Source organism: Pan paniscus, chromosome 11, assembly GCF_029289425.2.
Source record: "Pan paniscus chromosome 11, NHGRI_mPanPan1-v2.0_pri, whole genome shotgun sequence".
In the NCBI taxonomy this organism is placed as follows: domain Eukaryota; kingdom Metazoa; phylum Chordata; class Mammalia; order Primates; family Hominidae; genus Pan; species Pan paniscus.
Window position 1 is genome coordinate 15,074,171 of NC_073260.2, and position 23,751 is coordinate 15,097,921.

General features: G+C 53.9%; 1 protein-coding gene across 4 annotated transcripts in view; it reads right to left on the bottom strand.

The window, feature by feature from the left end:
• Window positions 1-23,176, bottom strand: part of NEK6 (NIMA related kinase 6) — a 95,243-nt gene extending 72,067 nt beyond the window's left edge. Inside the window, exon 1 of one of the 4 annotated variants that reach the window (XM_034929031.3) lies at window positions 23,011-23,176. The gene's annotated coding sequence lies outside the window, so the exon portion shown is untranslated. Of the gene's footprint in view, window positions 1-19,510; window positions 19,658-22,729; window positions 22,867-23,010 lie in introns of those variants that run through there. The other 3 variants (XM_003808062.5, XM_008960141.4, XM_057298641.2) reach the window with 3 other exon arrangements.
• Window positions 23,177-23,751: the final 575 nt, after the last annotated feature.

Genomic DNA, 23,751 nt, shown 5'->3' on the forward strand with positions numbered 1-23,751 from the left:
AGGGAAGCTCTGATCTTTCTCAAGAAAAACAAAAGCGCTTTGTGAGGCTGAGGTGGGTGGATCACCTGAGGTCAGGAGTTCGAGACCAGCCTGGCCAACATGTGGAGAAACCCCAACTCCACAAAAAATACAAAAATTAGCTGTGGTGGCATGCACCTGTAGCACCAGCTGCTTGGGAGGCTGAGGTGGGAGGATCCCTTGAGCCCAGGAAGTCAAGGCTGCAGTGAGCCGAGATCACGACACTACCCTCCAGCCTGGGCAACAGAGCAAGACCCTGTCTCAAAAAAAGAAAAAAATGAAGAGAAAAAAGCAAAGCAAAGCGTGAAATTATACACAATGTGCAAATGTCAAGGCTGAGGACCCCAGCTCTCTGCAGGGTCCCCTCATAAACCCGTGCCTAGCCACAGAGCGAGGTGCCAGATGCCTGGTGCTCCAGGAATAGCTTTCCAAACATGTGGCCCTGGAGGCCTGATGACCCAATGGACACTGGTCACCTCGTGCTTGGAAAACGTCACACCCATGTCTGCCCCACGGTACCCAGTGCTGGGACAGCAGCCCAGGGAAACATTCGCATGAGCGTGAGGAATGTTTCTTCTCCAGCAACTCCAGGCGCTGCTGCCATCTCTAAGGACGCTCCAATGGTGGGGATACCCTCTCCTGGAGTGCTCGGCTGGGACAGTCTTGGCGTGAGCGGCAAGCCTCACTCAGATGATAAGGTCTGACGCCGTACCCTTCCAGGCCCCGATTTCAACTCCCCTCCCTCCTGTTCTGCACGCCTAGACCGGGGGCAGGGTGGGCCCCAGTTCTCAGGAAGCCAGGAAACACACTCTTTTCTGGGCTAAATGCCCAGATTCCTCGAGCAGTCACAGGACACACTTTTTCTGAGCTGATCCAAAGCCACAAGTGTGGACTGGAAGTTTCTTTGGGCGGTGTGAACCTGCAAGGACACAGCCAGGCACACCTGGAATTCCAGGCTCAAAGCTGGTCAGTGAGAGAGGCCCCAGCTGACCCTGGACAGGCAGGGGCTCCAATCCTGCCCTGGCGGTGTGACCCAGGGATGGGCCTGCCCTCTGTGGGCCTCCATTCCCTTTTTGAGAACACCAGGGTTAACCCACTCTACCATCATTTGCCAAGCATTTCTTGAGAAGCTTGTGAAGCCATGTGCTGTCCGAGGGGTTGGGGATGCAGGAGTGGACAAGACAGAAAAGGCCTTCCCCTCCCACAGGTTTTGCGTGGTTGGGAGGTAGACACAGACATGAGAGTGAACAGACATGGTCATTTCAGACAGCGATACGTGCCTTGAGGGAAACGCAGCCAGGGAGTGACTGGGTGGTGCCAATAAGGGGCCGGGTTTCAAAGAGTCACTGGGGCCATCAGATCAGATCATGCAGCAAATTCCTTGGCACATAATCAGCACTCAACAGACAAAGGGGTTCTCCTGTCCTCCCACTGCACAGGTGGGGCAAGTGAAGTCAGAAAGAGAAAGGCTGGGCCAGGCGCGTGGCTCACGCATGTAATCCCAGCACTTTGGGAGGCCGAGGCAGGCAAATCACTTGAGGTCAGGAGTTCAAGACCAGCCTGGCCAACATGGTGAAACCCCTGCCTCTACTAAAAATACAAAAATTAGCCAGGCGTCGTGGTGTGTGCCTGCAGTCCCAGCTACTCGGGTGGCTGAGGCAGGAGAATCGCTTGAACCCGGGGAGCAGAGGTTGCAGTGAGCCGAGATCGTGCCACTGCACTCCAGCCTGGGTGACAGAGTGAGACTCCGTCTCAAAAAAAAAAAAAAAAAAGAGAAGAGAAAGGCTGGAGTAGGCTGCAAAGGGACTGGGCTGGTGTCGGGCCCAATCTAGCCCCATGTTTCCCAGGGGTCCGAGGGGGAGCTCCCTGCCCTGTTTGCCCCCATAAAGACCCTCCTGCTCTTTCTTGGTGGGAAAGTGATGCCTCCGGTATCACAGCCCAGGCTATCCCACCAAGACAGGTTGAAGCCCCCCATCCTCTCCAGGCCAGGCCAGAATTGAAATATGGGACACTCCACCTATTTGCTGGGAAACTTCGCCCAAATTGGTCACCTCTCTAAGCCTCACTTTTGTGATCAGAAAACCAGGAAAGAGATCTACTGAAGATGAGATTGTGTAGGCAAAGTGCCCCGGTACACAGGAGGTCTGAGATCGTGCTTGGTCCCCCCACCCTGGTCTCCACTGATCCTCCCCAGCACTGTGGCAGGGGCTGGGGCGGGTGCTCTAGGTGACGGGAATTCTCAAGGGAGTGGGGAGTCAGATGTGGTACGAAGACTTCTTTGCTGGGCATCTTAGCCAAGACCCTCAGCCTCTCTGAGTCTCAGTCTCCCCAGCTGTATAATGTGTCAACCAACATACATGAAGTCATCCAGCCGGTATCTGACGCATGCGTCTCCCCACCCTCATGCGCCCATTCAACCTAAAAATATTCTGACCGCATCCCAAGTGGGCACTAAGTCCTATGGTGGGCCAGGGGTGGGGGGGTGTGGCTGAGCCCCTTGTTGGCGGGCAGAACCCAGTCTCCTCTAGAATCCTCCTGCAGCCACCTGGGTCTGCGAGGGGGTGAGGGCTTGTGGGCTAGCCTGGGCTCATCTTCTTGAGCAACTTCTCCTCCACGGAAAACGACACCCAGACAGACCTGGAAACAGCCCTCCTCAATGCCTGGGACACTACTGCTCACCTAGGGGAACCTACAAACCCAGCCCATGCCCCCAACACCTACAAAGTACCACAGATATAAACAGTCACACATCGCTTAGCGACAGGGACACACTCTGAGAAATGCATGATGAGGCGATTTTGTCACTGTGTGAACGTCTTGGAGTTGACTTATACAAACCCAGACGGTCTCGCCTCCCCCACACCTAGGCGATAGGGTGTCGCCTGTCACTCCTGGGCTACACACCTGTACCGCATGGTCCTGTACCAAGTACTGCAGTCGACAGTAATGAAATGGTATTTGTGTGTTTACACGTGGAAAAGGTACAGTCAAAAGATGGCATTATAATCTTATGGGACCAACGTCACATACGCAGTCTGCTGTTGACCAAAGAGTCCTTATATGATGGTGCATCCTGTATTAAAACTCAAAGCCGCCCCTTCTCACAGCTTCACCTTGGACTTCTCAGACCCAAATAAACAAATAAATGCAGGGAGGATCAGAAATCAGTCACAGGGACAACACGATGCACTCTCCACAGCACATGAGGAGCAGGGCTCTTGCAGATTCACGAGGCAGCCTGGAAATTGGGGATACAAATGAATTCCGTGGCCGCCGACCTGCCTGGATGGGGCCTGCGGGTGCGCTCCCGTGAACGCGGGCCTCTCTTGTCCCCAGGAAGCAAAACAGCTTCTCTGACAGGGAAGAGAATAAACGACACGCAGAAATAGGAATTTAGGGAAGACAACACTTTCCTTCCTCTCCCCAGGCAGCGCTGGGAGCGTCACAGATTTTATCATTTATTCTCACAAGTCGGCAGGCATTGGCCTGGTTTTTCACAGGAAAGCCGAGAGAGGCTGAGGGTGCCAAGGTGAGAGCCCTCCGCCGCCCCAACACCCAGCAGGAAAGGGTAGGAGAAGGTGGTGGGATGGGAGAAAGAGCTGAGGATTCTTTGTTTTGTTTCTGAGATGGAGCCTCACTCTCTTGCCCAGGCTGGAGTGCAATGGCACAAGCTCGGCTCACTGCAACCTCCGCCTCCCATGTTCAAGAGATTCTCCTGCCTCAGCCTCCCAAGTAGCTGGGATTACAGGCATGTGCCACCATGCCTGGCTAATTTTTGTTATTTTTAGTAGAGGTGGGATTTCACCATGTTGGCCAGGCTGGTTTCGAGCTCCTGGCCTCAAGCAATCCACCTGCCTTGGCCTCCCAAAGTGCTGGAATTACAGGTGTGAGCCACCACACCCGGCCCAGCCAAGGACTCTTTTTGGGTGGAAGTGCGGCCTCAGGTAGCTGAGAGGCTCAGGAATGTCCACAGTGGCATCAGCACCTGGGCCTCCCCACTGGCCTCTAAGTCCTCCCAGCCTTAGCACCGTCATTTTCCACACGCGCCACCAGACACATATCCCTAAGACCCCATCTCCCCTTCCTTATCCACCTTCAAGGTTTCTGGGTTGCCATCCCTCCTGAGCTTAGCACCTAAGACCCCTTGACCCATCAAGCCCAAGCCCAGGTGACGTCTGTCCTCCACCACGTCAGCTCCACGGAGCCACTTATGGTTCCTGCAACTGCTGTTTCCCACCTCTGCACCTGCTCACGCAGTCTCCCCATGCTCTAACTGCAGGCCTTCGCCACCTGGCCAACCCCTACTGATCTGAAGGGTGCTCTGATGAACAAGCCACAATAGCAATAGGAGGAGGAATTATTGTTTAAAAAGCTAATAGCTAATATTTACATATCAATAATACTGTTAGGATTTGCATGTATGGAGGAGGGGCTGTGAAGATTCAGGCTCAAGCACTGGCCCCTCTGCACACACTCCAGCCACACATAGACAACCACTGTTCCAGCCACTGTCGTCCCGAGTCCACGGGGATTCAACGGCCCCTTCGATGTACCACAGGCTCATTATTGCTTCATGATTTTTCTTTTTCCACTCTTGCTCTTAGGCTGACCCTATGGCTTCTGTGGGCCTCGGCCTCACCCTGCTCCCAAGCCAGATCCAGGTATGAAGGGCCAGGGTCAGAGGAAAGTTAAGGGCAAAAAGCACATTGCCCTCCTTGACTGGTGAGGAGACTAAGACCAGGGCCCCAGCCCACCCTTGCCCCAGTCACCCATCCAGAGATGATTCCTGAGACTCTGGAGCCACTGAAGCCCCTGGGGAGCATTTCTTCTGACTTGCAGCCCAGAATTCTTTACTCCCTGATCCAGGGGTCTCCAGGTAGGAGCTCAGGCTGTGGACACCAGGTGCCCGGCACTGTTCCAGGCTGCTCCCCACTTCTCCCCACTCTCCCCAGGACAGCCCCGTTCCCCCTCCTCTCTCCTGAAGTTCACAGCCCCCTCCCAGCCCCCCAGCCTCCACGGGCCACACTCTGCTTCAGGGGGGCCACTCCCCTGCTCAAAACGTTTCCAAACACCCACCTCCCGCAGGATCAAACCTAACTGTCGTTTAAAGGATCACCGCAGCAGGCACAATGGGTATGTGAGTCACAGAGCTGGTTCCATCCGTCCCGCTGACCTATCTGTCCCCAGAAAAGGCCTGGGCTTTGGACACAGTGGTCTCAGCATCTCAGCTGTCCCCATGGCCACAGGCCTGAGGAACAAACGAAGGGTGCATTGCTCCCTCCCCTCATTACCGTCACCGAGGCCTTTGCCAGGCCAGGCCCTGGGCTGAGCACTGGGACCACAGAGGAAAGTGGCTCAGTCCTAGCCCTGGAGGGGATCCTGGGGCAGGGGACTGGCCATTAGTGGGCCTCACAGGGTGGGGGGCCATGTTGGGGAAGATGCAGAAGGGGCTATGGAGGCACCAAGCAGGGGTTTCTAAGCAGTGTGCTGAGGTCAGAGGAGACTCCCCAGAAGCAGTGATGTCTGAGAAGTGAGAAGGAAAGCATTACAGACCCAGAGAACCAGGAGCTCCGCCTGGCAGAGGACAGGGCCCGGCAGGCGGGGGCAGGCAGCTGGAGCTGACACTTCTGAATGCTGACCCCGTTACCCATGGGTTCTGGGCTCCATGACCGTCACCAACCAGGTCACCCCTCCACAGTGCTGGGAGTGAAGATGAGGAAACCGAGGCTCAGGCAGGTGAAACCATGACTCAAAGACATCCGGCAAGTTAGTGACGTGGATGAAACGGCCCTGGTTTAAATAAGTGGGCACCTACATCTCATCCCTAGAAGTTTAAAATTACGTTTTTAAAAACATTCACTGTAGGATTCCAACTGTTGGCTCTTTGGGGGCTGCAGAGCCTTCATCAATCCTTCCTTCTGTTATCTGTGGAATTCCCACTGTGTGCTGTGCACAGTCTCACCCTCGTGGAGTTTACTGGGATGGAAGTGTGGTGAGGCACACGATGAACTAATCACAAGAACTAAGCAGAGCTCGTGCCCCTGGGGTCCCTGCTCAGGTTAAGAATTGTACTAAGTTAGGTCTGGTCCTTTTCACACCCATCTTTTCATTCCTGTGCACACAGCAGACATTGCTAATCAATGCCAGTCTCCAAAGCCTTCTCAACATGGCATCTCGGGCAGCCCCTATCAATCTATCAGAGCCGGCACTGGAGAGGACAATGATTGCCAGCCTTGCTACAAATGGACATGCAGAATGGCAAGCACAGTGCGTCAGACCGGTCAGCTCCCAACCTCCCTCCCTCATTCTCAGGATCCCAGACCCCTGAAATTCTATCAGATGTCCAGGTGGAATACATGATATTCAGCATTGTCCTCGATCAGCATTCTTACATGAAAGCAAAAACCCTCCAGATGTCTGCTCACTTTCTTGGGGAATTGGGAGGTGATGCTGGGACAGGCTGTTGACAGGTACCTGGACTGTGAGTCCACATTCTGCTCCTTCTGGAGCCTCAAGGAGGGGCACTGCTGGTCCTCCATGAAAATGGACAGACTGAGGTTCAAACTTCAGTGCTACTGCTCATGAGCTGTGTGACTCAAAGCAAGTGTCTACACTCTCTGGGACTCTGCTGTTTCATCTAAAAAAGAGGACAGAGATACCACTTCCCAAATTTTGGCCAGCACAGTGCCAGGCATCTGTCAGCAGCCCATAAATGCTGGGTCCCTCCTTCCCTTCTTCTGAAGTCAAGGGGCTGTGGTACACAGGTGTCAAGCCCCGTTCACATCTGCCACTGGGGCCATCACATGCCCTGCCACAGCGAGGCTCACACGGGACATGCGCAGGAAGCAGATTGGATGGACCCTGCGGCCTCTGTCCTCCATGGCCAAGGATCTTTACCACCCAAGGAAGCATCCATTTGTAAGAGTTTTCTCTCCCTCTCTTTCTTTCCCTTCCCTTCTAAGCAAAACTGCCTGGCGGCCAATCCTGCCTCTGTCCCCAAGACAGTTCCAAAGGGCCCATCTCATCCCACAGAAGTGATGGCGGTAATTCCATTAATGGGAAGCAAGATGAATGGTACCCTGTGCCCAAAGTGTATGAGGCAAGACGGAATGGGGGGGCCATGTGGGGAAGGAAAGTGTTGCTGGAATTCACCCTCCGTTGGGGCCTTATTAGGTCCTGGAAGAGCCGCCGCACTCGCTAAAACCTGCTTTTGCCAGCAGAAGCCTCATTTTACAAATATACAACAACAACAAAAAAACCCGTAAATGGGAAGAAAACCCTGAAGATTACGCTCCCCTGCTGCAGCGAGGCTGCGAGCCGCCGCTCAGAACTGAAGTCTTTAGCCTCCTCAACTCCCGCTTTAAATAAATGGCCTAAATGCCAGCTCACCATTTCGTGAATGCGGAGCACGGCTGTTTCTTTGCCGTTTAAGGACTGCTTGCCAACGGTGGGACGGGACAACTTTGGAAACATTTTCTTATAAAAGGCTTGCCTGTTCCAGATGCTATAAAACCCCATCACCCTGGCTGTCGGTCCCAGGAAGGGTGGATACGGGCCCCTGTGCTGTCACAGACACACGTGCCCTGACTGCCCGCTGTCATTTCTTAAGTCTTCTCCAGCCCTGAGAATCAGTGGCATTTTGAAGGCAGTTTCGCTGTGGAATGAGTGTCCATTTCCACAAGCATGCAAAGGGTTCCGTCCCCTCCCCCGTTTGGGATCAAGCCCTGAATTGTTCTTTAGGCCTCAGTTTATCCAAATGCAGGATGTTGGGGAGGCCCAAGCTAGTCTGGAGACCACCATGGATAATGGCAGACAGAGCAGGTGGATGTGGAATAACGCCGCCCGGGACTGTGTGACCTCGGCAAGCCACACAGCCTCTCTGAGCCTCCACTTCCTCATCTGTCTCATGAACCTAACCCCACACACCTCACAGCCTTGGAGCAAGGAGTCAACACAACCCTGGCTCACGCGGAAATGGTCATTTTTCAGGCCAATTTTAGCACCAACAGTCTTTCTCTATTCTTCTCTGCAGAGCTCTCCTGCAGCACTCAGCACAGCCCTGACACATGGGCCGCTGAGAGTCTACTGCTTTGAGCAGAATCTTTGGTTTTTCTGCTGCCAAGAATTAAAAAAACATCCATTCACACTAGGGCAGAGTGGTTCCGATAGTGTGGTCTGGAAGCCACGGGCGTGGGTTCAAATCCTGACTTGGCAGTGGGCACACTGTGCTCCTCAGCAAATGATGCAGCCTCACTCAGCCTCCCTTTCCTCATCTGTAAAATGAATTAATAGGACCTGACTCTCAAGGTCACGAAGAGAAGTCGATGCGATCACATGTGACCAGGGCCTGGCCCAGGTGGGTCTCCATGACCAGCAGCGTTAGGGGGAGCGGTTGTGAGTCTCAGGAGAGCCTGGGGAAAACTCCCACATTGCAACTGGAAAAACTGATTTCTCAAAGACACCTTGAAGCAAAGCAAAGCCCGATGAGGCCTTCCCAGGACGCTGGGAGTGCTGGGACCTCACAAGAAAGGCAGCATGTTAAATCCCCAGGGATTGCCCTTTAATGGAAGAAAGAGATTGAAGGAACTCCATTCTTTGTGGCAGCCATGGGCCACCACGCTGTCCCAGCTACCTCTCCCCAGCACTGCCTGGCCAGGAACCCTGCACCGGTTTCTTGTTTAGGAACCACACCACCAGCCCTGTGCAGGCAGGGACTTCATGCCTGGGGCTCATTACTGTATCTCAGCAGAGCGCCTGGATCTGTGCGATGAAATGAATGAACAAAGAAAACAAGGAAGGGATGAATTCCTTAGGGAGGGCAGCTCTGGACTGAGAGCCTGCCCTGTGGCCTGGGGAAGCGCTCCCCAGAGCGTCACAGGGGCCACCAAGCTCCGATCTCACCCCATACCATGTCGTTTACCATCAACACAGAGTATCAAAGGCCTCTTCTGGGCCTGGCGTGGAACTGAGGACTATACACCCTTACCACAACAGATTGGGAAAACTGCCCCAGAGACAGGAACTGCTATTACCCCTTGCTCCACAAATGGGAAAACAGAGGCCTGAGTGGGCGGTGACAAGCCCAAGAGACACGGGGAGCACAAGGTGGGTGTGACTCACGGCCAGGTGTGCCTAACTCTGCCGCTGCCACCTGTCTCTATGGGCCTAAGTACAGCCACAGAGCTGGCCAGGCCTTGCAGGAGAAAAGCTGGAGCTGTGGCCCTGAGATCTGCTCCCTGCCAAGAACAAGGATGGACTGCTCAGGGGCAGGAGTGGACAGGCAGCAGCGCTGAGGTCTGGCCCCTGTCCTGCAGATGCAGATGCAGCAGACAGTGGGGGCAAGAGGCCCAGCCGGGGAGGGACCTCAGCCAGCCAGTGTGCCTGGGATTCATGTGCAAAGAGCACTAACTCTGGGGCCAGCCGGGCCTGGGTTCAAATCTCAGTTTCCAAAGTGTGTGGTTTATGGCTTTGGACTGGCAGCTTCATTCTCTGAGCCTCAGTTAACTTCATCTGAAAAACAGGATCAGCTCAAAGTTGTCACGAGGATTAACGAAGGCAACACACGGAAAGTACTTGGCCGGGTCTCCGGTGCACAGTGGGTACTAAGTAAGTACCCCTCACCTGAGCCTCCTTGTCCATGTTTTCAGAGTAACCAGACATCACTCCCTGTGGGTGCTGAGCCTCCCCATTATGGGGCTGGGAACAGCGTGACGGCTGGTGGAATCCAAGCTCCTCACCCTCTCTGATCTCTGGGGCACCACGTGTTTGGCGCTGTTCCTGAGTGAGAAGGTTGGCAACCACGCCACTTGATTTCTGACCCTTGTCACTCAAGGAGCGGAAGTCAGAGGGGTTGGGTTTGTTAGTGCAACAATCTCTGGCAATGGTGTGAGAGATTAAGTCAGGGAGGGCTGACCATGGTGTGTCTTTGGCACCAGAGGCTCCGGATGAAGAGGGAGAGCCCCTGGCTGGCCGACTAACCTGCTGGGCCAGCAGTCTGCAGACAGTGCTTAATACAGAACTTTCCCTTCAAATCAGATCTGGCCCCAGCTCTGTGGAGAGAACCAACATAAGGCCCTTGCTCTGTGTGAAATGTGTGTGTGGGTGCTATGGCCCCTCCCATCAGGCTGGCTTCATGTCCAGGTGACCTGGCCCTGCCCTAAGAAGGGAGCCCCAAGCGTAGGGCTTCATGCTGTGCTTTCACTGTCCTGAAATGCTTCATGTCATCTTTGAATCTGTGTTAAGTGGAGTCTGGTGGAATAATGGAGCACATGCTGGCAGCACAGAGTCTCAGCTGCCTCCCCAGGACAGGTATTCAGCTGCCTGCTCCCGCACCCAGCAACCTCTGCCACCCGCTACCTGCAGCAGGGGCCTGGATGCAGGCAGGAGGTTCGGGGGCAGGTGTGCCCACACCTGTGAGGTCTGCACTCACCCTGAAAGTATCTTGTGTCCAGGGAGTGAGACATTAAATAGCAAACAAAAAACATCATGACAGATGGAAAGAGATTGCAAAGGAAAGGAAAAAACTTTTTTGTTTTTTTTTTTACTGCTTTTTGAACAAGGGAACTTGCAGTTTCATTTTGCACTGGGCCCCACAAATTTTGTAGCTGGCCCTGTGTTTTATTTCCATGGACTTCTGACCCTTCCCCTCCCACTCTGGGGACCTGGGGACATCCCTAGGCCCCTGCAGAATGGGAAGACACCACTAGGTCTAAGACCATCCCTTCCCAAGAGGCTTCTTGGACACTCAGCCCCCGCCCTGCAGGTCTTGTGGGTTGAACTTCTAGGGTTGGCTGTTCATTGCCGTCTTGTGTGCCAGGCCCCACTCCAGGTGCTGAGGATGTCTGATCAACCTTTCGAGGCCTCTGTGCTTGAGGGGCTCCAGGGCACAGAGAAGTAATGCAACAGGCAGGACCAATGGCAGCAGATGCCGGGGGATGGAGCACATGGGGAGATGGAGCACTCAGTGGCAAGCCCCACAGACAGCATGGTGGGGGGCGTGGAAGGAACGGCTACTGCAGCTGGCACATTCCAGGTGGCTCCCAAAGGCAGGGATGCTGCGGTTGGCTCTAGGAGACTCCTCTATAAAAGGGGAACACCTTGATTTAACTGGCTGGACTGTGGGAGACTGAAAGGGCTGTCAGTTGATTCCTCCCAGGGCACTGCAGGGAGAGAGAGAGGCTGAGGCAAAGGCTCAGGGGCCACAGGACACTTATATGGGGGACAGTCTGCAGTAAACTCCCTTAACGACTCTGCAAAACCAACAACAAAGAGAAGGGCAGAGGCTCAAGAACCACATTTCCTGAGCACCTACTATGTGCCAGGCACCGGGCTGCAGTGGCCCTTCCACACGACTCCCTGCCCCTCCTAAGCTATTCATTCCTTGTGCCTTCCAATCCCATCCGACATTTTACAGACATCGCCTTCCTTTCCTGTGATTTAGAAAGTCCACTGAGGCAGGCGGATCACTTGAGGTCAGGAGTTCGAGACCAGCCTGGCCAACATGGTGAAACCCATCTCTACTAAAAATACAAAAAAAAATTAGCTGGGCGTGGTGGTGGGTGCCCGTAATCTCAGCTACTTGGGAGGCTGCGGCAGGAGAATTGCTTGAACCCGGGAGGCAGAGGTTGCGGTAAGCCAAGATCGTGCCATTGCACTCCAGCCTGGGTGACAAGAGTGAAACTCCATCTCAAAAAAAAAAAAAGTCCAGTTAGCACCAAGCAAGGGGTCACCCAGGCAGGGGTGGGGGGTTTTCGGATATGACCTGTCACCCCTAGAGTAGCACGGCACAGTAATTAAGAGCTAGAATGCAGAATGGGGTCAGCCTGGATTTGCTCCTGGGCCACTCACTAGCTGTGGGGTCTGGGGTGGACCACTGACTTGCCCTGGGCTTCAGTTTCCCCTCTGTAACTTGGGGTTAATAAGAGCCCCACCATCTGGGGATGCTGTGATGATTCAATGACATGGTATCAGTGAAGGGTACAGCGCTTGGCAAGCGCTCAATAAATGTCAGCCACTGTTTTTGTCATAAAACCCCAAAACATCACATCAGAAACCCAGGTGTCCTGTGACGCTTCTCGGGATCACAGGAATCTGCTCCCTCCTTCCCGCATCTGCCGAGACTCTGCTCCGAGCCTCCTCTCTCCCCATTGTCATGTCGCATCAGTCCATAAATATTTAAACAACATGTCATCAGATTATTATAACATATGATCTATAGCACTGATGTGCTGCAGTTCTGTGCATTTGGGCTTCATTTTCAGAATATCGAGACATAAAATATTTATGTATTTAGCCAACCACGCGATCTCACATTCTGTCTCAAAATGCTGGGTGGTGGCAAGACGCTGAACTGAGACACAACGTGTGAAGGGGATGCCTTGTTCTCACGTCGGTTCCTGGGGCATCTGGATTGTTTCTGGTTCATTCTGGGGACGTCACCACGTGGCCTGTGAACAGTGGCTGACTGGGTATATCACAGCAAGCAGAGAGAGAGCCAGGACTAAAGACCCCATCAAAACACCACAAGTGTCCAAACCACTACGGACTGTGCCATTTGCATTTCTGCATCTCCATGAGTCTGCACACAGTAGGTGGCTGTTAAATGTCCACTGGGAAGTGAATGCATTCACCTGTGGCACACAGCACACCCTATGGGCTGGCACACAGTAGGGACTCAGTCATATTTGTTCTGTTTCATTCCGCCCCCAGTACCCAGCACCAGGCCAGGTACATCAGCAAACAGTGCTGGATGAATGGCAATTGAAGGAGTAAATGTGTGACCAGATAAACCACTTAATTAGCTAATAAATGAATGAGGGATAATGACTCCCTATCTGCTGGTCCAAATTACACTGTGTAAGACCCTCCTCCTGAGAAATAAAGGCTCTCCAGTAACCTGCACTGGGTAGGAAAAGGGGTTTTTCTGGGTCATTAAATATCTCAATTGCTAACATTAGCACATCACAGTGACCGTATGTCCTGAAATTTTCAGGACTGGGTAATTTCAAAGATGCCACCCCATAAGCCATTTGAGCATCCAGAGACTTCGCACAGCAGACAGCATCTTCCAAACCATCTCTCCTGTCCCTGAATGGCACTAAATACTTCTACAGATCACAGCCCGTTTGGGAGTTTGGAAAGTGGGGCCATGATGTGTCTCACCTACAGGTGATCAATGTCTGAAGACACAGAACACCAAAAAGGTCTGTGCGAGTGAAAGGTGTTAGCTCAGAGTACAAGTACTTTCTCTGCATGTTTCCCCAGGAAGACGGGGCAGGGACCTCATCTGATTCCTGTGTGTTTCCCCAGGGGCCAAGAAGGCGTGTGGTGCTCAGCCGTCCCTTGCTGGATGGCATCATGAAACCTGGTCACGGGGCTTCCTCATTTCAGGGTCCCAGTGGCCAGCTCAGGGGCGGCCCAGCACCTGGTGTGCCCATCACCCCTTGGAGAAAACCACAGAATGTTTTCCAAATGCCACGCTGTCACCACTAGGCTGGCTCCAAGAGCAGGCGGCTCCCACACTTGTCCCAGCGTCTGCACAGACAAAAACCCAGTCCTCATTTCCTCTTGGGTTAGGTAAGGAGGCTGGCATTTAAAACACACACAAAAGGCCACTACATTCCCGGAGGAGACGAACAAAGGAAATGTACACACACTGACTCAGTCCGGCACGCCGTGCCCACTCGAGGTCCTGGTGTAACTGAATCCAGGCGGACTCGACCGGACCCGCCAAGCCCAGGGGCGGGCTCCCTCTCCTTTGCTCTCTTCTGTGTGCCATGTGGTGCCCAGTGATCCTGCCATCTGGGCACCCACCCTGGTGGCCCGCCAAGGCCACATCAGCTACGGAATCTTTCCTCTTTCAATGCTGGGTTTCCTACTTTCTAAGATGGGGTGGAATCTGGGGTCCTGCTCATTTGCCGAAAAGTCATGTCTGTGCTCAGAGGTGGCTTGGTTAGCCTTTCCTCAAAGCAACCCCAAAAGATATGCCCTCTAAACAAAGTGTGTGCTTGGTAGAAAATGCAGCTTTAAGACACAGCACTGACCCATTCCAACCCAAAGCCCTCCTATGCAGACATGTGGGAGCTGCCTCGGCAGGGAAGGGGCATAGGAAGGAGAGCCTGTAACTCTGGGAGGTAGAGCCCTTCTGGGCTTAGGTTCCTCCTCATTGGAATAATTCGAGGATGAGCATTTCTCTAAGAAAACTCTTCTCCCAGGGAAGGGCCAGCTCAGCTCAACACAGCCCTGCACAGCCCACTGAGGGGAGTGAGGAATGTTTGCTAACAGATTCGTTCACTCCATATAAACATTCTCCAAGGATCCGGCCGCGTGCCTACTTAAAACTTCCCATTCACTCAACAAATATTAATTGAGCTCCTCCTACGTGCCAGGCACAATGCTGGCCATGGAGAACACTGTTGTGGTCCACAGACCAAGTCCCACCCCCTTCTAGAGTGCATGTTCAGTCTGTGAGGCAGGTTACAACTATGCGATGACAAGACGGATGCTCAGGGGCCCTGGCATGGTACCTGGGTGCACACTGTTCCTTCCAGCTGCCTGGGGGCCCTCACACAGGTCCTGAGCTGGGCAGCTGGTCACTTCCTGAGGGCACATCCTGGTCACTTCCGGAGGGCAGCCTCTGTCCTCCGATTTTCAGCTCAGACCCCCATGCTGTGGGTGTCCTCACAGCACTCAGGCTGATGCTCGTCAAGCACCACAGATCCTGGACTCTCTGGGTCTCTGTTTCCTCATCTATAAAATGGGCATAACGATACCCACATCACGGCATCACTGGGAGGATGAAGTGAGTTCCCTCAGGTTAAGGGTTAGATTAGAACATGGCCCACAGTAAGTGCCTGGTAAGGCCATCTACCGACAGGAGCAAAGGCCAAGGAAGCAGGAGGAAGTTCCACAGCCCCACCTCTCACCCCCCGGCCCCACCTGCCTCTCCACCTTGGGGTCTACCTGCCCTTCACCCCAGCCCTCTCAGCCCTCTGGCAAACCCCACGTCTCCCTCCAGGTGGGTTCAAACACCCCTCACTGCTGGAAGCTCTCCTACTTCCCCAGAGACTACATCCCAAAAGATGCCACCTGCAAATTGATCAAGAGCACCTAAGAAGGGGTTGTGACAGCCTCTGTCCCCACCAGGTGGTGAGAGGCCAATGGGTGGGGCTGTTAGAGGGTCTTTGCGTGGGCTCCCAGCACAATGTCTGATGCAGGACTTCCATCTGGACATACGTCATGAAAGAATGAGATAACGTGCCACACACCAGCCAGCACAAGCATCTCTGGTTAGCAGAAGGGAGTCCACTTAGCCCATAAGACAATGGACGGTCTGTGTTTTTGCATCAAAACTTTTCACCCGCAGTCCAGGCCCAGGTGTCACAACCAGAGCCTTGACCTGAAAGCTGGGACAGTGATCTGATTTAGGCTACAGAGCAGCAGGCTGCATGTGGGACCTGAGGCTGGTCATGATGTCTCTCTGGGCCTCAGTGTCGCCATCTGTAAAAGGAGAGGTATTTTTTTTTTTAAAGCAAGACAAACTTGTCTTTTTTTTTTTTGAGACGGAGTCTCACTCTATTGCCCAAGCTGGAGTGCAGTGGCACCATCTCGGCTCACTGCAACCTCCGCCTCCTGGGTTCAAGTGATTCTCCTGCCTCAGCCTCCTGAGTAGCTGGGATTACAGGCACACGCCACCACGCCCAGCTAATTTTTGTATTTTTAGTAGAGATGGGGTTTCACCACATTGGTCAGGCTGGTCTCAAACTCCTGAGCTCGTGATCCGCCTGCCTCGGCCTCCCAAACTGCTGGGATTACAGGCGTGAGCCACCGTGCCTGGCCAAAACTTTTATGTTTAACATTTTTCTCAGATATATTTAACCATTTTAAAGCAAACCGCTGGATGGGATGTATTACAATCACAATGTTGTGCAACCACCACCTTCATCCGGTTCCAAAACATCTGCGTCACCCCAATAAAAACCCATGTCCCTTAATCAGTCGCTCTCCAGTCTCCCCTCCCCAAAGGCCCTGGAAACCACCAATCTGCTTTAGGTCTATGTGGATTTATCTATTCTGGCTATTTCATGTATCTTAAAATGACTCCTATGCAAAACCTCCTTATGTAAAACAGGCAACAGGCAGGTGGCTTTGCCCCCTTCGCCTCCCCGGAGCTCACGTTCCTCATCCTTAGTGGCCTTTCAGGGAAAGCTCTGATGCCAGGTGCCATTCTTTGCAGAACTCTTTTTTTTTTTTTTTTTTTTTTTGATACAGAGTCTCGCTCTGTTGCCTAGGCTGGAGTGCAGTGGCACAATCTCAGCTCACTGCAGCCTCTGTCTCCCAGGTTCAAGTGATTCTCACGCCTCAGGCTCCTCAGGCTCCCGAGTAGCTGGGATTAAAGGTGTCCACCACCACGCCCAGCTAATTTTTCGTATTTTTAGTAGCGACGGGGTTTTGCCATGTTGGCTGGGCTGGTCTCAAACTCCTGACCTCAAGTGATCTGCCCGCCTCGGCCTCTCAAAGTGCTGGGATTACGGGCATGAGCCTGTCCTGGTCTTTGTGATTTTTACACTACCTTTTTTGTCACATGGTACCTCTTAGCAGAATTCTAATCCTAAAGTTGAATTTCTAAGGCAGATCACCCCCAAGGGTGCCTGAGGATCACGGGGCTGGTGCCTGGTGTTACTGGCCCGTTTTCCGGATGAGGGAGTAGAGGCTGGGCCCCTGTGAAGCCCTCCTTGCATGAGGTGACTACAGAGGAGTGGACCTCCAGAGCCTGGTGACACCCTCTCCCACCACACAGACTACAGCTGGGTCTAGGGTGTGACGAGCTGGCAGAGAAGCCGCCCCAGAGCGATAGCCACTTCCGGAGGACAAGGATCTCTCCACCGGCTCAGGAAAACAAGCCAGTTTAAGGGAAACCCAAATGGCTTTGGGGGGCGGGGGCACAAAATATGCAGGACTCCCTCAGGCCTTGCCATGCAGACCTTTTCAGGAGGACTGCCAGGGGAAGAGGGCTGCTCACTTCTGCCCCACGGCCAGGCCTGTGACAGCCGCTCCTGTCAGCGCGGTCCTCTGCGGGGCCAACGCTGTGTAAATAATTAACAAAACATCTGCCTTGCTTCATAACACACCGTGGCTGACACAGCTCTCAGGGCCTTCAGAGACCCTCCAATGCCACGCCGAGGACTTATGGCCTCACCTTGTGGGGACAGGTGGGAACGAGAGCAGATACTGACAGGCAAACGTTTTCCTGAGGCGCCACAGGGCCACCCTGGTGCTTAAATCCTGCCTCTTTGCAAACTGCGCTGTCTCCTTCCCTTCCGTTTTGGGAGCCATGATCCTAGGAAGGTGCTCTGGTGGAATCCAGAGGGGTCCCCGGCACCTGCTTCTGGCCTTGTTTAGGGCCTCAATGCAGGGGCACTGGAGACACTCTGGGCCACGGACCAAGAGTCCCGGCTGAGTGACCCTGGGTGGGTCCTTGGTCATTAAAGATTTTCCATGTCTCTCATGTAATCTTGGGGAATGAGCATCAAGCACTTAAAAGGCGCTGAGCATCTGAAATGCATTATTTCACTTAGTTCCTCCCCCGAAGCTTCTGAGGTCATAATATCATCCCTGTTTTCCAGATGATGACGCTGAGGCTCAGTGGGCGACATGCTCATGAGAGGCAGGTCTGGGACTCCAGCCTCATTCACTCCATCGGGTGCCCAGGCTCAGGCTCTCAATGCGGCTGTGGGGGAGCGCCTTGCTCCCTCTGAGCCTCAGGTTCTGTTCCGTGAAACAGATGGGTGGCAAGAGTCCTTCAGACTCCAAAAGTCCACAATAAATAAACCCAGTGCTCGTCTCAACCCCAGTGGGTGTGTGCGAAGCTCTCTGGATTGGGAGCCCAGTGAATTCCTCATCAGTAGCTTGATTCATTAGAGCTGAAGGTCATGTGCATCCATCCTTTTGCAGGTGTCTTCCCAACAAGCCCAAGTTTCAAAGACGTTGAGGACAAGGAACAAGAGAGGGCAGGCATTCGAGAAGGGGCCTGTGGACTAATTCCCATACTGCCACTCACCTGCAGTAAGAACGCGCCTCTGGAACATGGAGAAGTTCTTCTTAAAGGGATCTCTGTTCACCCAGGTCAACAAGACCCACCCCGCAAACCTCAGCCTAATTCTGAAGCATGAGGGTTAAACAATTCGGGGAAAATGCAGGCACTGCAGGCTCTGAATGGCAACTTCCCTCCCCCTTCCCCTGTCCAAATTCCTTCACACTCTATGGAATTCCTACATAAAGCCCCTTTTTTCTTTTCTATGAGGTCACCACCACGCAGATGTCTAAGAGAAAGAAAGAACGGCTCCGTGCAGATCCAGGCCATTGCAACTGAATGCATTTCAGATCTTGGCCACCCCATCTTTCAATTCCCATGGCCCCCCCCCACTCGCCCAGCCACAGCTACAGTGGCGGTGGCCAGTCAGGTCTGATGGGGTGCTGTGATCCTGCCCTTGCTGGAGGCCAAGAAGGCCTGGCTAGAAGACCTGTGCCTTTACCACCAGACCACCCGAGAAGTCATCTGTGGAAAAATCCAGAATTGGAGACAATGGCGCAGCCGTGTATGTGGGGGTCTGTTTCCACACAAGCAAGTCCTGTTAGAGGGACAGATGTCAAAATGCTAGCTCCCACTCCAAGTTCAAGTTCCCAAAGTTAACGTCACAGGAAATTACACCACCAACTGATTTGCCCCAATGTCGGCTCCTCTGTCTGGAAGTCGAGTCTGAGAAGGCCATTGGTTTAGTTCAGCTTTGGCCAAAGGAAGGGACCAGCTCAGACAGGAATGAGTGAAAGTGCTGGCCTGATTTTTTTTCTTTTTAAACTAACATTTTCCCCAAAAGTTATCTTGCCATTACCCAAGAGTCATAAGTGAAAAGACAGCCAAATACCAAAAAGCCACTGAGGCCCTCAACAGTGCCTGCTCATTTCAAAGCCATCTCACAGACAGCCAGGGGGTGCCTGGGCCACCGCAGACCACCCCTCACTCCAAGAGCACTCCTGCTCCCCAAAGCTCCATGTTCCATGTAAAGTTCCACGGCATGTGCACACCACTTCCTAAGAATGATGTCAGCAAAAAAAAAAAAAAGATAAAAATGTGGAAAAAAGGACTATTTTTACCTCCTCAAATCACAGGCCAGACGGGAGAAAAATCCATCAATGCCAGAAATGTGGCTGAGCCTTCGCACAAGATCTATTATTTCACACCTTAAATTAACGCATCTCAAAGCAATTTGCAAATGTTCGTCAATTTGCAGAACATACATGGAAGGGAGAGAAATACCTTTTCCTTTCAACACCGAAGGACACTGGCAGGGGGGCACAACATGGCCCAAACCACACAGGTCCTCACACACAACATTCATTTCAAGCACATGTAGTAGAAGCCGTGATCGAAATGGAAATGAGCAGGGAAAAAAGGCAGGCAGGGGACTTAAATGACAAGTGACAAGAAGCCTACCTACAAGTGATCTCGCTGTCAGATATTTAGGACTGTGAGTCAGGCCCGTGAAGGTGACATCAGGGGGCCAGAACACCGGACTCTTCCTGCGAACAGTGTCCCAGCCTCATCTCCACACAAGCCTGGCAGTGCCTGCCCGTATTTAATCTTGGATGATTCACCAGGTCCCTCCACTCTCCACCCTCCAACTCCCTTGCTTGGTCTAGCCTGAGAAGAGGAAGGAAATATTCTTCTCCTTTTGACAATTGTTTTGACACTTCCCTTATGAAAAGTATCTGGGGCACTTAAAGAAAAGAAAAAATGTGAACGGCAGCCCTTTCTCTCCAGTAGCTCTGGCCCTGGGCGAGGAAGGCCAGCAGTGCCTTCTGGAAGACCTCTCCCAGGTCTCGGGCAACCCAGCCCTGCAGGAACCTAGCCTGTCTTAACCTACTTGGCTTTGCAGCATGCAACAGGAGCAAAGCACGACAAAGGCAGCCAGATGTGGTTTAAGGTGAGGAACTCTGGAATCAGAGACATGGGTTCGAATCCCGACTCTGCCATTTGTGGGTTTAAGACCCTGCCCAAGTTACTTAACCTCCCTCTCTGTAAGATCAGGAAAACGACACTGAACCTCAGCACAGGCCAGGCATCCAGCCCACAGTGCCTGCTACCTTCCTAGTACAGTGGGGAGACCATGGGCTCTGCTCAGACAAGCCTGGGTTCAAATCCAGCTCTGCTGCGTATTAGCACATGGTCTTTGGCGCATTCTCTCATCTCTCTGTGCCCCAGTTTCCTCATCTGTAAATGGGCATCGTGACAGCTTCCATCTTAGTGTTGGTGAGTGGACTGGGTAAAATACAGCACCAGACCTAGCACACAGTATATCCTCAGTAAATGGGGACATGGCCGGGCATGGTGGCTCATGCATGTAATTCCAGCACTTTGGGAGGCCAAGGCGGGCGGATCACCTGAGGTCAGGAGTTCGAGACCAGCCTGCCTGGCCAACACAGTGAAACCCCATCTCTACTAAAAATACAAAAATTATCTGGGCGTGGTGGCACCTGCCTATAATCCCAGCTACTCAGGAGGAGGCTGAGGCAGGAGGCTCACTTGAACCCAGGAGGCAGAGGGTGCAGGGAGCTGAGATTGCGCCACTGTACTCCAGCCTGGGCAACAGAGTGAGACTCTGTCTCAAAAATAAATAAATAAATAAATAAAAATAAATGGGGACCATCTATCGTGGTGCTACTTTAACGAAATTATGCAAGTCATGTCTCTGAACCTCAGTTTTATCATTTGTGAAATGGGGATAATAAACCCTATCTACGATGAGCAGAAAATGAACGGATGTGTGCTAAAGTACTCAGCACTAGGTCTGTGCACCTTAGCCAGTCAAATACCATATCCCAAGTGCATGGAAAGAGGAAAGGCTGTGAGGCTGGGCAGGTGACTTCGGATTCTGCCCCCACCTCCTCTCAGCTGCCCCAGGACACAGGCTTGACCCCCGTGTGCCTCAGTTTCCTTGTGCACAAAACCAAAAGCATTTTCTGTCACAGAAGACCAACGGGAGATTCACACCCCCTAGAACGGCTCCCAGCACACAGCCCCTTCTGCTCCGCAAAAGGGAACTTCCTCCCCATTTCCCTCCTCTGCCCTTGTTCAAACCCACCAGAAATGCCACCAGTTAAAGCCAGGCGCTCCATTTCTGGAAACCCAAACAGCTCTAAATCCAGACCAACCTGGGTCTAAGGCCTTCAGTCTGAGACTTTATTTTGTGGAGATACAAACTACTTTTTAGTCATTTCCGAAGCAGACGGGACAGCAGAGGCTGACAAACCACAGGGACCATTTTAAATCCTGGGCCTTTTCTTCTGGGAAGTTAGGCAAGAACCTTCCCAAATGTTTGCCCGTCAGGCTCTCTGCCAGGGAGTGACTCATTCCACGGCTCCCCACAGGCATATTTTATTTGGGGGTGGGGGACGCAGGGAGGGCTTGGCCTTGATGGGGGAAGGAGAGGGGGCATTTCCAGCAAACCCAGAAGGTGTTTTCTTTTTTTCATTTTCAGGAGAAAAAAGAAAAAGAATGTGGGTCTTTTTTGCTTCCTTCCAGGTTTTGTTTGCTAAAAGAAGACGTCCAAAGTTCATTCGGTAAGCTCAAACTCGCTGAGTCCAAACTCGCTGAGTCCGGGGCAGGCGCTTCCAGAAGGCTGTGTCCCTTTCAATGAAATTCTTCTTCCATTAACGACAGGGTTTTTAAACGTGCCTCCAAGACCTGCCTGCACGTACTGTACACCAAACTAAGGCGACATTTTCCCCCCAAAAAGGCAAGCTGAATTGGGAAAAGTCAGAGCAACTAGGGAGCTCTGGAATTTCTAAAGTTTGCCTTAAAGCAATTAAGACTTTCAGCTGCAAAGATTTTCAACAGTTAGAGAGCGCGCACACACACAAAAGCCTGTCAGTAAAAACTGCAAGGACAGACCTCGGAAGCTGGTGTCCCAAGCCCGCTGTGATCAATTTGTTACTGTCCTGGGATTCACACTTGGAGCCTAGGAGAGGTATAAATAAATCAAAAGATCCGTCTACTTAGCAGGGCAGGCAGAGAGGCCCCCACATACACAGGCAAGTCTAGGGTCAGCCCCCCAGGCCTGGCTGGAGAGAGACAAGAACAAAGACAGGAGAACCCGGAGGATATTTAGGAAAACACACGTCCTCGGGTGCCCGGCCGAGGGGCCCACCACAGCCTCCGCTCGCCCAGCCTGTGTGTGCAGAGAGGGTCCTGCCAGTGGCCCTGCCGCAGCCTGGCTCTAAGACCTTTGCCTCTGTCAGGCCCAGCCAGGCTCTGAGTCTGCCCTCCCGGCCCCTGGTTCCCCGGATCAGGCCCAGCCCCGACCCCCAGCCCATGCCAGGCCGCTTCTCTCTCCACGGGCTCCCTGGCTCGGGGGCCATCACTGTGCAAAGGCCTGGTGGGCGCGAAGGGGGCCGGCCCCTCAACCTCAGTAATAAACACGCTCGCACGGTCCTGCACACTCGTTATACTCACACCCACACAGGCACACTTTCGCCCTTCTAGGCTCACGCATGTGCTTGCACACAAATCACTTTGGAATGCACACACGTGCACACACACACTCCCTGAGACCCGCACGTACTCCCTGCGGCGCCCGGCACACTCCTCCGCCCGTCGTCCCCACTCGGAAAGTGGGTAGCGGGGAGCCATGCCCGCGTCCCCGCACGCACTCACCCCAACAACGCCACCAGACGCTCCGGGGTGCACACGCACACCCGCCGGGGACGCGCACACCCCGGGACACGCGGACACGCCGCCCCCGCCCGCCCGGCCGCCGACACGCTCAGCCCCGCGCGGCCACACTCGCGCCCGCCTCCCGCTCTCCCCCGCGGAGCCGTGGGCGCGCGCCCGCCCTCGGCCCGGCTGGGGGTGACGGCCCCGCCGCCCGGCCCGGCCCCCGCCCTTCTCCGGGCCGCGGGGCCCCACCGGCCCGGCCCCAGCCCCAGGCCACTCACCGGCGCGCGGGCGGGCTCGGCTGCCGCTGGGGGACCGGTGCGCTGGCCCGCGGGCGGCTGGAGCGGTGCGTCCCACACGAGTTTGCGGCGCAGCGGCCGCACGCCCGTCAGCTCGGTTCCGCCGCCGCCGCCGCCTGCGCGGACCCGCGCGCGCGAGCGCCCGCCCCTCCCCGCCGCGGGGCCGCGCCGCCCCCAGCGCTCGTGCGCGCTGCCGCCACGCAAGCTTGAGGGGCGGGGGGCGCCCCGGCGGCGTCCTTCCTGGGCCTGGACCCCTCGACTCCGCCGAGTTCTGCGGCCGATCCGCTCGGCCGAGGAACCCCTTCCCCATTTCAGAGATGGGAAGACTGAGGCCCAGACTCACAGGGCGCAGGCCGGCGTCTCCCCATCTTCTCCGGCTCTAGACTTACGATGAGGGTCTGCAGTCAGCCAACCCTTGGACTCCTCCTGTGCGTCTTCGGATTCCCCATCGCCTAGCATTGCTCCTGCCACAGCCCTAGTCATACTGAAATTGGCACAGTAACAAGCACTTATTGTGCACCAGCTGAATGCAGGCACTGAAGTAGGCTCCAAGAGTATTCCGATGAGGGGAAGGCCCTGCCCCCTGCCCTCAAAGTGCCAGGGACTCTTCATCTGGAGCTCCCACTTCCTGTGGCCCCCGGGGGACCAGCAAGAGCCAATGTGCAGAGGTTTCTGGAAGTAGTAAAAGTCCCCACTAAAGAATGTTGAACGCCCCCTCTGGAA